This window comes from Periplaneta americana, chromosome 12 (assembly GCF_040183065.1).
Source record: "Periplaneta americana isolate PAMFEO1 chromosome 12, P.americana_PAMFEO1_priV1, whole genome shotgun sequence".
In the NCBI taxonomy this organism is placed as follows: Eukaryota; Metazoa; Arthropoda; class Insecta; order Blattodea; family Blattidae; genus Periplaneta; species Periplaneta americana.
The window spans coordinates 150,597,440-150,611,536 of record NC_091128.1 but is presented as its reverse complement, the minus strand read 5'-3'; positions in this window follow the sequence as shown (position 1 = coordinate 150,611,536).

The following is a 14,097-nucleotide window of genomic DNA, read 5'->3' as shown; positions in this document are numbered from 1 at the left end:
TATTACATTTATTAACCAAAAGGAGATAAAGTAGCAGAGTATTAGTTGGAGTTAAGAGTGATAAAATTCTCCTTTCAAAACGTTAAGGAAATGGAATCTGAAGATAAAATTGAAATAATCAAGTTAGATAATTATATGGAAACATAAAAAAAATCACTTCAAATTGTAGAGTGCTTATAACTCCCAGAAATAAACCTGATTTATTACTTACTGATATCACATCTAAAACACTTGTGATTGAAGATTTTAATGCTCACTCCAGAGGATGGAGTATGAAAATGTAGATTCTACATGGAAAGTTACAGAAGATTTTATAAACATCACAACTTTGAGGTTATCTATAGAAAATCAGATTCTCCAACTTTTCTTCATTATTTAGGTTCAGGAAATAATCCAGATATTTTGACAGCTTGCCCAGACATGTTCAAAATTTTTAACAAGCGCCAGAACAGGTCACATTTTCACACAATTGTACCTACACCGATTTCACCTTTCTGATAATCCTACTTGTCTGTAATAATCATGATGAAGATCTCGAACACATTCTTCTATACTGTCCATCCATAAACCACAAAAGAAGCAAATTAAAATCATCAGTATCAGTTGCAGAAGACACATCTTTGCAGTATACAGGGTGTTTAAAAAATACGGGGCATAATTTCAGGTATGTATTTCCTACATGTAGACAATCAAAATAGTTCATTACAACATGTGTCCGGAAATGCTTCATTTCCGAGTTATGGCCTTCACAACATTGAAATTCACCGGAACGTTTTTCTTTCCGCAGGTCATTGTCATTACAGAAGATGTTCAAAATGTCCACCTCCTGCTTGAATACAGACCTCACATCGATGTCTCATTGACCTGCAAACACGATCCCAAACTCCAGGAGTATTGCGTATGTCCTCAGAATATACCACAATTCGATTCCGAAGGGATTCCAAATCAGGCACCGGAGACGAATAAACCAATGATTTTAAATGGCCCCACAAGTAGAAATCGAGAGGGTTCAGTTCAGGTGAGCGTGGAGGCCAAGCAATTGGGCCACCTCTACCTATCCATCAATCAGGAAACCTTCGATCCAAGTACCGGCGAGCCGTACGACTTAAGTGTGCAGGAGCGCCATCATCCAAGAAGTGAATGTGTTGACAATTGATCAGTGGAGTGTCTTCTAAAACATGAGATATGGTGTTTTCCAGGAAGTTTGTGTACGCCTGCCCCGTAAGTCTGTTTACAAGTACATGGGGTCCAACTAATCGATCACCAATGATACCGGCCCACATGTTGAGGGAGAACCGCACCTGGTGATGAGATGGACCAGTTGCACGTGGGTTTTCATACGCCCATACATGCTGATTGTGGAAATTTGTTATTCCACCTTGTGTGAACTGTACTTCATCTGTAAATAATACTAAGGCAGGAAAGTTCGGATTTACACCACACTGATGCAAGAACCACTGACAGAACCTAACTCGTGCAGGGTAATCTGCTGGTGACAGGGCCTGTACACGTTGCAAATGTTAAGGATACAATTGATACTCTTTCAACAGTCTCCAGACAGTCGTATGAGGAACATTGACTTGCAACGCTACCCTTCTTGTGCTGATAGAAGGAGTCATGATCACAGCCTCCAGAATCTCCTCCTGTACTTCTGGAGTTGTAGATCTTGGTCGTCCCCTTCCCAAACCAGAAGAGTTAAATTTTCCATACTCGCACAGATGATAATGGAGACGTACAAATGTCTTCCGATCTGGACATTGTCACTGTGGGTACCTCTCCTGGTACAAACGACGAGCCAGCGCAGCATTGCTGTCTGCCTTACCGTACATGAAGTGTATCTCTGCCAGCTCTTGATTTGAATACATGTCGCACAGTCTAACGCCTACACAACACTGAATGTAACCTTCGCCTCAGAATGAACTGTCAGAGTGCCCTCTTAATGTCTCCTTTGACGGCAACGACCTGCGGAAAGAAAAACGTTCTGGTGAATTTCAATGTTGTGAAGGCCATAACTCGGAAATAAAGCATTTCCGGACACATGTCGTAATGAACTATTTTGATTGTCTACATGTGGGAAATACATACCTGAAATTATGCGCCGTATTTTTGAAACACCCTGTATATTGACTACATCTGAACTCTGGCTACTAGCAACAGGCATCTATAATGAACACCGATCAAAATATCTCCCTCATTTCTCGTGAAAAACACAACTGAATAGACTACAGTGGACTATAGTAGACTTTATGTTGTCAGCAAACAGCTGGATACATTAAGAATGTTGATTGATCAGATGTTGCCAAGATCAATTGTAGTATTATATAAGAACTGTTATTGCCACCATATAATTACATAACCCAAGTGCTAACTCATCCCGTCCCAGACTATATTTGAATTTCAAAACGGCAAACTGGAAAGGATACAGAGATGAGTTAGAAAATATATTCAGCGAACCTTCTGAAGACCCAAAACAAGTTGATTATATGAATACACGATTTTGTAACCTAATTCTTGAAACTGCTAAAAAAAGTTCATTCCTCATGGTAAAGTAAAAATTTTCAAACATTTTTGGAACAATTATTTATAAAAATTGAAAAAGGAAAAAGATGCAGCTAGAAATGTTATGGAACATACAAAAATATATATCTGATACTCAAAACTGGCGTAAAAAGTGTGCTGTGCTCAAAAAGGAAATGCATCAAACTTGGCGATTACAGCAACAAAATTTATGAAAGTTATGACATTAAAATAAGGGAGTATTACATATACTCAAACAGTAAGTTTGGCAATAGTATGTTTTATGATAGCATGTAATTAATAATAATTAACACATTGAGTATTTTCATCGCATTTTTCTTTTTAATTATACTTGACTTAGGGTTTTATGTATAGAATATTGTATTTCTGATGAGACATTATTAGTGACAAAATGATACAAGATTACGTATTTTCTTCACTCTGGTACACATAACACGTTTTGCTATAGCTCAATTATTTGTATTTATTTGTCAAAACATTTACGACTTCTTTTCAGTACTACAGTATTTTGACTACAAGTATTATATTATTCTTCAATTGAAATTTATGGACATTTATGGTAAATGTATTCAGACAGTATTGTACCCAAAATTTAAAATATTAAAATAATTCCTGTGTTGGTTGCAGTTTCAAGACCGATTCCTGTAAGACAAAAATTGTACATAATAGATATTTATGCAACAAGTGGATAATCTTGATGATTATGGCATGAGTGAATATTATTTTGTCGCACTCACTATTGTTCATGCGACAATTTTCACGAAGTGTCATAATAAGATTATTCACGAGTTGGATACAACATTTTATGGCATCTTAGCATTATAAATTGTAGGAAATAAATTATGAAGTAATGCGGCATTCATAGCTGACAAAGTCTTCATATGTTCGTATTGATTAATTGCACCTGGCATTGGCATTGAATAAAGAAAAATGGCTGACCTTGCAGGTATTACAAACTCTAGTTATATTTTATATTACAAATGTTCCTTTATTTTGTTAATATAGTTCCTTTGAACCACAGAACTGTTTTATGTGATATTACAAAAATGATACAAAATTGTTAAAGACTGGAAATAAATGATATGTTACCTTCTGTCCTGCATTTCATTTCTTGTTACATGGCACGTAGAATTGGTATGCAAAATAGCCAGATGAGTTGCATGCATCCCCACCCAAGCATTCCGGTATTACATCATAGCGAATACGGTATGTCATTGCTACGAGGCGCGTCCATAAAGTAACTTTCCCACTCGTCCCACAGCTAGCAAACCATATGTTGCGCGAAGCGACTGTGTGTACGTGATGGAGTAATGTCCTGGCATGGCGCATGCGCTAGCGGAACTTCCCGAGTGCTCTCAGTAGCTTCATTGCATTGGTTGAAGATGGACGTTCCTATTCCAGCTCCCACCGACTGTGAAGTGCGGTCAGTGATAAAGTTTTTGAATGCACAGGGCATAGAGCCGATTGAAATTTATCGTCAGCTGTGCCAGGTCTATGGGCCTAACGTCATGAGCAAGCAGATGATGTGTTGCTCCACAAGGTCGTCTGTGATGATGGTTGGCCTCCCACTGCACTCCTCGTCATGCACATTTTGGCATCCTGCTGAAAATTGTCTACAGCAGCAATGCACCATCTGCTTGCCCATAGACCTGGCACAGCTGACTATAAATTTCAATCGGCGCTATGCCCTGTGCATTCAAAAACGTTATCACTGACCACACTTCATACTCGGCGGAAGTTGGAATAGGAACGTCCATCTTCAACCAATGCAACGAAGCTACTGAGAGCACTCGGGAAGTTCCGCTAGCGCATGCGCCATGCCAGGACATTACTCTATCACGTACACGCAGTCGCTTCGCACAACATATGGTTTGCTAGCTGTGGGACGAGTGGGAAAGTTACTTTATGGACGTGCCTCATATTATTGGCACATGTGCCATAATAAACCGATTATGCACGATATTGGATGTAGTAACAATCTGTTTATAATGCTAGGATGGCATAAAATATATTAAATACACTGATATCAGAAATGGCCAAAATACAAACACGCAATATAAAAGAACATCATTCCTTAAAATGCTATTTTATTATTGACCTTAATTTTAAATAAAAATGTTATTCTAAACAGATAGTGATAAAACCCTAAGAGCTATTATAAATTTACATATATACATATAAAAATTTAGAATTTATATTATACAATATAGCTTTTGGTACTCTCTGTTTAACATTACAAACACTGCAAGACCTGCATGAATCTAAATTCTAAATTTGAAATTAGGTGATCCAAACAAATTAGCAGTAAAGTGAACATTATGAAGTGGAATTAACATTTTTCAGCGGAGGAAAGACAAGCTAAAGCAGTGCTTAAAATGGTTAACCACCACTGATACTAAAATGATGTTTTATGTACATGTATACAAATAAAAAGATTTAGACTCCCATGTTATATGCGTGAAAACTACAATCATAGATTCAATGCCGTTTAGGCTTAGATGTGCGTCTGGTCAATCTGATGTCGTCAATTCTTATATGGAGACCTTGTGTCATGCTAACCCTATGTTATGAAAATCCTGTTGTGTATCCATCTAGAGTATGTTGGAAAAAAAAAAGAATAATATTATTTTACAATATTCTCAAAGAGATGGAAATCTTTCACAATCAGAAAATATTTAAAAACTTATATTAAAATGAATTAAAACAAGAAATGCATGATTTACACCACAGAAATTTATATCAAACAATGCGTAATTTTAAGCACAGATAACAGAAAATTTAAATTGAAAATTTTAAGTTCAGTTTAAAAATACATGTAATGCTTTATTTATTAATGCTATATTAATGAACATAACAGTCTTACAATTTTGACGACATTCTACACAAAATTAGAGCAGTTATTTAAGCCAATTCATAGGTCACTGATGGAATATTAAGGACAGATAAGACGAATCAAATCTTACCACATGACTTTAATAATGACATAGTGTCTACACAATCCTATAAGCATTATTTTATAGTGTCTCACTTCACTGATCATAATTTTATTGTTTCATTGTAAATACAAAGCAGGATATGAAAGATGAAAAACCATATGAAATAACTATTAGTTTTGTAAGAAGTTAACTTAACTTTGATATTTAACAATTTTATTAAAACACATAGTTAAATAGAAAGTAAGGTAAGATAATGTGGAAAATACGTTGAAAGAATGAAAAATGCATGAGTGCTGCATTAAACTTTCTCATGCAGGGGTTTTCATAACTAACTCATAAATTCATTTTAAATACTGTAACGTTTTTTTCTTTCTTTTGTTTTTAAATGCAAACCATATATTTAGAAGGAATATTTTTGCAAGTTATGACGTCATTGACAATATTTTTAAATGATATCCTGTTTTTTTTTTCATGTTATCTGATGAAGAATATTATTTTTTGTATTCCTGTGACAATTAAAGATCCGGTAGACCATCCACTGACACTTAACATTTGCCAACAGTGAAAGAGAAACCACATTATTCACGTGAATTAAAAGTGTTCTGCAACTGGTGTGCCACCACAAGATGTGTATGTCAAGAACTTTTACCTACTGTAAGAAATTAAATGTAAAGCTTTATTTATTTGCCTCCAGTTGTGGTGTTTTATAGATCTTTCTTCCTCTGCCACTGCATTGATTAAATAAGATGATACTTGTTTGTTACATGCCACGAACTTTTATTTGATTTATTTTATTGGGTTATTTTACGACGCTGTAACAACATCTAGGTTATTTAGCATCTGAATGAAATGGTGATAATGCCGGTGAAATGAGTACGGGGTCCAGCACTGAAAGTTACCCAGCATTTGCTCGTATGGGGTTGAGGGAAAAAACCTCAACCAGGTAACTTGCCCCGACCAGGATTCGAACCTGGGCCACCTGGTTTCACAGCCAGACGCGCTGACCATTACTCCACAGGTGTGAACACGAACTTTTATCTATTATGAAAAAATAAATTTAAATTAGGGCCTACTTATTCGCAACTACTTCACTATAACGTGACACGAAAATAAATTAGTCTATGTTTTTATAATGTATAATACAGTGTACTTGTTCCCTTCCATTCCCCACCCCCTCACTCCTTAACACAGAGCAAAACTACCCCAGCCCACATTCCTTCCAGGTCCAATGAGCTGTATCACTGACATAACTTGTTTGTCCAATGGTGTTAGGTCTGGGGACAGGCTGGCCAGGCAAGGGGACCATCCCTTCCAATCCATCTACCTGGAAAATGGTGATCTAACCATTCGCGTACTGGAAGTCTGAAATGTGCTGGAGCATGGTCTAGTTGATAACATAGTTGCCTGGCCAGCCCAGTCCCCAGACCTACTCCATTGGACTTCTTTCTTTGGGTCTGCATGAAGTAGAAAGTGTACCAAACAGAGATAGCAAGCAGGGAAGAGCTCATTGCAAAGATTAACACGACTGCGATGGAGATACACCAGCACGGATTGGATACTGTGCAGCGAGAGGTCAGACAATGTGGTGAAGCATGTGTTTGTGCGAAAGAGGAACATTTTGAGCATCTGCTCTAGACAACTGACAATAGCCTACCTTCTCTCAAGCAGACAGGTCCATTAGGTGTGGAATCAAATGAGGATAGATACGGTACGTGATACTCGTGTAACTCAGAAATGAGGATGAATATTGAAAAAGTGTATTAGGGTTTTTTGTTGAAAATAAGGTCCTGAATCACCATCTTAAGGATTGACCTGACCTTTTGATACACCCTGTATAAATGTGCCGAGGGATTTTAAATTACACCTTTTTGTGTCACATATTGAAAAAGGTTGAAAAATGCTGGTATAGAATATACTGAATTACCCTTGCAGAAGTTATTGGAAGATAAATGTGATAGAAGATAACAATTAAGGCCTTGAAATATCGAAGGTGCTAAGTGCCATTTCATTATTTCGAAATTGAAATTTTCACATTGTTGTGTGCTATGTACCATCTCAGGTTACATATCAATTGGGGCACGTCCTATGTGACCTCTAAGCAGTTCAAACCATGACTGCTACACGACCCTGGACAATACTCCACAGGCCTTTGTAGTACCAGTTTTTCTCAAGTATCTCAGTTCCTACTTTGGTACTGAGCACCTCCGTTATTTCAAGGCTTAAATGGCTGTTTTATGTGTTAGAGACCCAGACTTTATATCAAATGTGTTTTTTTTCCTGTGAAGATACATTTTGCCTCAATGGAGAGATGAACACACACAACTGTAGACCTCGGTCAGATGAGAATTCTCACTAGATGACTTACACACAAACACAATTTCCCCAAAAGAATAATATGTGGGCAGGGATTCTAGGATGCAGGGTTTTAAGATTACTTTTTTTTTTGACGAGACAATATGTATCCAAAGATCACACAATTCCATCTGGACCAACAAGATAGTGCTTCTCATTTTGCTGCTTCTTTTCAGGGATATCTGAATAAAAACATTTCCAACAGGTGGATCGAAAGAAGAGGACATGTATGTGCTCTGCAAGATCTTCTGATCTTTCTCCACCTTATTATTTTTCATGGGGGTATCTGAAAATTAGGGTCTATGCAACGAAACCTCATCACATAATGAGTTGAAGGGATGGGCAGTAACTGAATGTTCAAATGAAGTTTGACTACATTTTAGTCGTCAGATTGTGAATGGAAAACATTTCAAACATCTAATAATTAAGTGAATTTTAATGTTTAAATTCAGAGGGATTACTTTATTAATAAAATATTCCTTGCATTCATGTAAAAGCTAGTTATAATGAATTTTAAAATGTCAAATTTTGAAGTAATAACGTTTTATTTGTGTCAATGTCATTTTAAAATATTATCCATAATATCATAACTCGCACAACAATGGTCGCAAAAATATTTTTTTCAAAATATAAGATTTCACATGTCCGAGAATTTCCCAAAAACTTCATTAATTTTAATTGAATTTACATGTTACGTATGAAAAATCTTATAGGTTACATATGCTTCAGTGTTGAATATTTATATGTTTTGAGTAACACGAATTAGCAAACATCAGTAATTATTATGAAGAGTCTACTTATTTTCTTAATATTTGGACACACATTTAGGTACATATATACTGCTTTAGTTACCTGTCAATGAAAAAATCAGCATATTCTTATAGATGGTTATAATGCTCTTGCACATCAAAAAGTTCCTTCTTTTGGCAAAATTTAAGTGAGATGGTAAAGGTTTAAAAAAATGAATTAATATATTCTTGTTTTCGATAATGTAATGTTCTTTTTGTACAAGAGTATTGAATACAAATTACAATGTATTGATGATTTAGACATCAGAATTTGTCACAGGTATTTCATCTCCCAGACTTAAGAATATAAAAAATATGCATCTCTCGTTAAAATATCGAGACTAAAATTTTTTACATATAAGCTACACTTTGTGTGTACTATTGTATATGAAGAAGTGAAAAGAAATTTACAGAATAATTACTGAAATAAATGTTAATTCTTAATTTACAAATATATTATTAAAGATACAGATAGTGCACAAATAAAAAACTGAATCTTTAAACATGCAATATTTAATGAACTACTTTCTTTAATGTATTTAAAATTTTCTTGCACATTTCCCATTTGTAATGAATAGCTCTTTATTTCAATATATTTAATTTTACTAATTAAAAAGAAGTTATATGAACATTTATTTTCAAAATATATTGTGTTTATTCTATAACTAATTTTAAGTTTATCAGTATAAATCCAACTTATACATACATGAACTTTGAAGCATGAAAAGCCAAATTATAATATATTACAATGCTACCAGTATGGACGGATGGTTATGGTCTACATTCCTGTAACCACAAATTTATGCATAAAATTAATACAGGAAAGTGCCAGGAAATTCAAACTGCAATTTATAGACAGGAATCATGGAGAAAGGATATCCTTCAGATTACGTGTCTTTTTGTTTCTTATAATCACCTTGTGTTTTAATTTCTTAAATTACCGTAAAGTGGGGTGACTTTGAACGCCGAGGTGACTTTGAACAGTAATTTAGCACCCTTCTAAATTAAATGCTGTACCCTATTTCGAAAAAACTGAACTAATTTATTGACAACTTAAACAGTTTTTTCGCAATTGGGTACAGCATGTGATTTAGAAAGGAGCTAAATTACTGTTCAAAGTCACCTCAACGTTCAAAGTCACCCCACTTTACGGTACGTATAATTATTTGCTTTCATATATTATGGTAATGTTAAACAGAATTGGTACCTATGTGAAAGTTCTTGTAATCAACACTTTTTAAGAAAATTCAAATAAACTTAGGAGGCAGGTGATTCTATCTTCTCTTATGATGCACTTACAACTATTTGTACTAAAAGTAAATTTAGGCTAAGAGAACATAAAAAATTATTGTAACTTGAATATTGCGACATCCTATTCAGAAAGGTAAACAGTTTTTCAGAACAAGGAATTCATCTTGCAATTACCACTGTAAAATTCTGAAGTACAGTATATCTAATGCTACAACTTCCTTTACTATTTATCTGTGATACATTCTTTGCAACAGTATTAGACATCTGACAGAGGTACCAACTATTCAAGTGGGTTATTAACTTATCAGTAATCTCATAGTACCTGTGCTTCTCCCTCCTGACAAAGTCAGATGTAAAGCATATAAAATTACTAGGGGCTGAATTTATAGGTTTTTACCTATTACTGTCCTCACTTCTGAACTCGTAATTTCTTAAATAATTTTCCGAATCATGGTCGTAAGTCATATATCGTCGCTGCTTTCCAAAATCTGCTATGTGTTTTTTTAAATATTTTTCAGAAGAAAGAATAAAGCACTGTCACTTTTAATTCCCTTGATTTACATAGCTACTTTCTTTCGGTATAATTTCTGTCATTACAATACAAATGATGAAATTATACCAAAAGCAGCTTTGAAAATCAAGGGAATTAAATTGACAATGCTTTTTTCTTTCTCCGGCAAAATCTTTTTAAAAACACACAGAGTATTTTGGAGGCGCAACGATGATATGTAAATTCTGTTGAATCTAAAAAAATCTAAATTGAACCTTAAGAACTAATAAAAAAAAAGAACATAAATTATAATTAATATCTAATATTAATATATATTTACTGTGTTTTATATTAATAATTTAGAAATTTCAATACGCTTTATAGTTTTTATTCTCTTCTGCACTGGAGAAAGCAATCCAATCGGTGGTCTTTACCCTTTCAATCTTTTATTGTTTTGGATAAAATGGTTAACAGGGAATTCCATCTTTCTTTGTATAGTGGGCCGTCCTTTAGAGACTTCTTCTCCAGGGCACTGATTAGGACTGTATGTATCTTGGAATTTCCACCAAACGCAGTTATGACATGCCAGTAGAAGGGTATGAAGTGACTTGAGGTGAATAAACTGTGGAAAGTCGTATTATTGAAATTCGTGAAGTTTTCGGGCATGTTCCCAGACAGAAGACTGTGATCTTGGGTGTGAATTTTTCTGAGGTTTGTGTGCAGTCTGTCTTATTCTGGTGCTTCTGGTGTTAACATTGAATTTTTATAATTTGTGTTTTGTTAAGCTAGGCCAAAACAAATAAAATCACATTTATTACGACAGTGGACTGGAAATGATTCCATCTTCACCACCGAGGGAAAAGTTATGCTATTTAAAACTGACTGTAAGCATACATTTTTAACAATCAGGTAATTTTTGCGACCCCTTTTACAGTTTGGGCAAAAAATCTAAAAAAAAAAACCTAAAATGGACTTCTTAAAAATCTAAAAATTCGGTCCTTAATAATTACAGTTGACTTCTCTTTGTGGTCTTATCTTGATCTTCTGGATCAAAAGTGATTCCACTCACTGTTGATGTGTTGATTTTTTTTTCACAGCACTGACCACTCTTTTCGTAGGAGAGTCACCCAGAGGCGCATTTAGATGTTCGTGGTCACTTTCATTTCCGAAGCCTGCAATTTTGGCCATATTTGCATCTATTCTAGATTCATTTATAAGCTGGCAAGCTGCAAATTCCTTTTCAAGTCTATCATGTTCACCTTTATTAACAAAACCTGGGAATCCTTGATTTAAATATTCAATAGATTTTATTGGTTATTTTATGATGCTTTATCGACTGCTATGGTTATCTAGCGTCTGAGTGAGATGAAGGTGATAATGCCAGCAAAATGAATTCAGGATCCAGCACCTAAAATTACTCAGCATTTGCTCTTAATTAGATGAGCTAAAACTTTGGGAAAAAACCTCAACCAGGTAACTTGTTCAACCGAGATTTGACGCTGGGCCCACTTGCTTCACGGACAGACATGCTAACCATTACTCCACAGTGGTGTACTTCAAGAGATTAATATGTAACTTTTTTTTATTAACAACTTCTGCATGGTTAAGAACTTCAGTCTCAATCGTAAATTTCTTTACACATTTTTCTCCTCTTTTCGGAAGAAATATTTTGCTGTGATAATTTAGTTTTCCATAATAATTTTTCTTTTGACCATAATACCGTAATAGTTGGCACCTCTGCATTTGACATGTTAATTTCCATTGCGAGAAATAATTTATTGTAACTGACAGTCTTTAAAATAGGAATAGGCCTAATGAGGTGGTAAAAGTTAATTTTTACACTAAAATAAAATGAAGTAAGATAAGGAAACCCCTGTTTCAGAGCAATAAAGCTAACACGGATTCTGTGATTATAACCAAGAACTTTCAATTTAGAATCCAGAGGAAAATGGATCCTGATATTTAGAACTTGGACAGATCTGAGAGTCAAGTAGTCTAAACAAGAAAAGATCACAAATTATTACAAGAATATCAGTGATATAATACTCTACAACATTTCTTTCCTTTACTAGGATTAACTTTTCGTTTCCTTTTCCCTTAAAACAAAAACTTTGAACCTTACTCATCATGCAAATTTGATCTTCAAATTATTAGCCACATTCCATATGTATGAGAAAATGTACAATGCAAGACAAAATGAACTATTAGTAACAATTTGAACACATGCATCATTGGACTTAATAAGTTATGAAGGACATAACATTGTTTAAATAAAAATGTTCTCTTCTACGTCCTTATGACATTACACTGTTATTATTTCTCATTAAAAAATTATTTTCGCTAATATTATTTCGTAATTTTACTTAAAAGACACTAAATGTTTCTCTTAACAGGATGACTTTTGTAAATTCAAGAATTTGAAAGTGGGGTTTTACTTAGAAAATGATGAATATTCTGGTTGTGTAGTACGTGGATTCAAGATTCCAGTCTGCAAGAAAGTATTTGCACTATAAAAGATCAAAATTAACTTAGTAGAAGACTTTGTTATTAATAGTGTATACTGTTTCTAAATAACGAAGTCTGAAAGGAGGGAGGACCATGTATTACATGCTTACATTTCACATCCACATTCAAAGTATAAATAATAATCCAAGAGAGCCTTTTATCATGTAATAAAAGCTATCATTATTTACATTATACAGAAAGAATATATCAAGAAATTCTAATATAATAATATACACTAGAGCAATAAAACTGAGTTACAGCATTCGTTCTATAAATGACATTATGTAAAAATTCAATATTACAGAAATAACTTTCAAGTTAATCAGATAACATAGAACAAAATTATTATATTTTCATTTAAATGAAAAATTCAATTGTAAACTGACAGAAAGGAATTAAAGCGCAAATGCTGAAAAACAATGAACAATGGAAATTTGGAGTTAGGCCTTTATAATACACTTAAATGCATTTTAAATTAGAGGAAGTTTTTAAAACTGATTTTAATTAAAATACAATGTTGTTCGAAAAAATAAGCTCAATATAAATATGGACCAAATAAATATATTATTAATGTAATTTTTGCTGAACCTTCACTCCATTTTTAAAAGTTAGATCAAGAAGAGGGATCTCTATTATGTCACAAATTTTGCATTATAATTTTACATTTTGATTTCATAACATTTTTTTTAATATTATGCATGCAATGATATAATATCATGATGTAATTTTATGTAACTAAATCATACCTATACTGTAGGCAAGAAGATAAGAGAACTTCTTTCATAAGATGATAAATTATAAATAATTTTTTTATCCAACAGCGGATACTTGACTTAGCATTATTCAACCAAGTTTCCCCATCTCTCAATAACACACTGAAGCTATAATTCTTTTTGCCATCATAGGAATTTCTCTCAGTGCACCATAAGAAGCAAATTACATAGCACCACATGATTAATGGAGCAGTGATAGAATTTTGGTAGGGGAAAAGGGATTACCCCAACAGTGTAATGTCTTAATTTCAGTGGTTTTATGCTAGTTTATCTGTTCTCTCATTCTCGTTAACGAAAGTGCACTGGGATGTATCGAAAACTAATGTTTCTTCTAGTTTCTTTGATGTACTGATGCTTTTATCAATTCTTTAAAATCCTGTATTCATTAATGAGAGTTTAAAACGATAGGAGAGTTTATTCTTTAAAGTAGTTGTCTGAGGTATTTATCAAACACAGATCTGCAG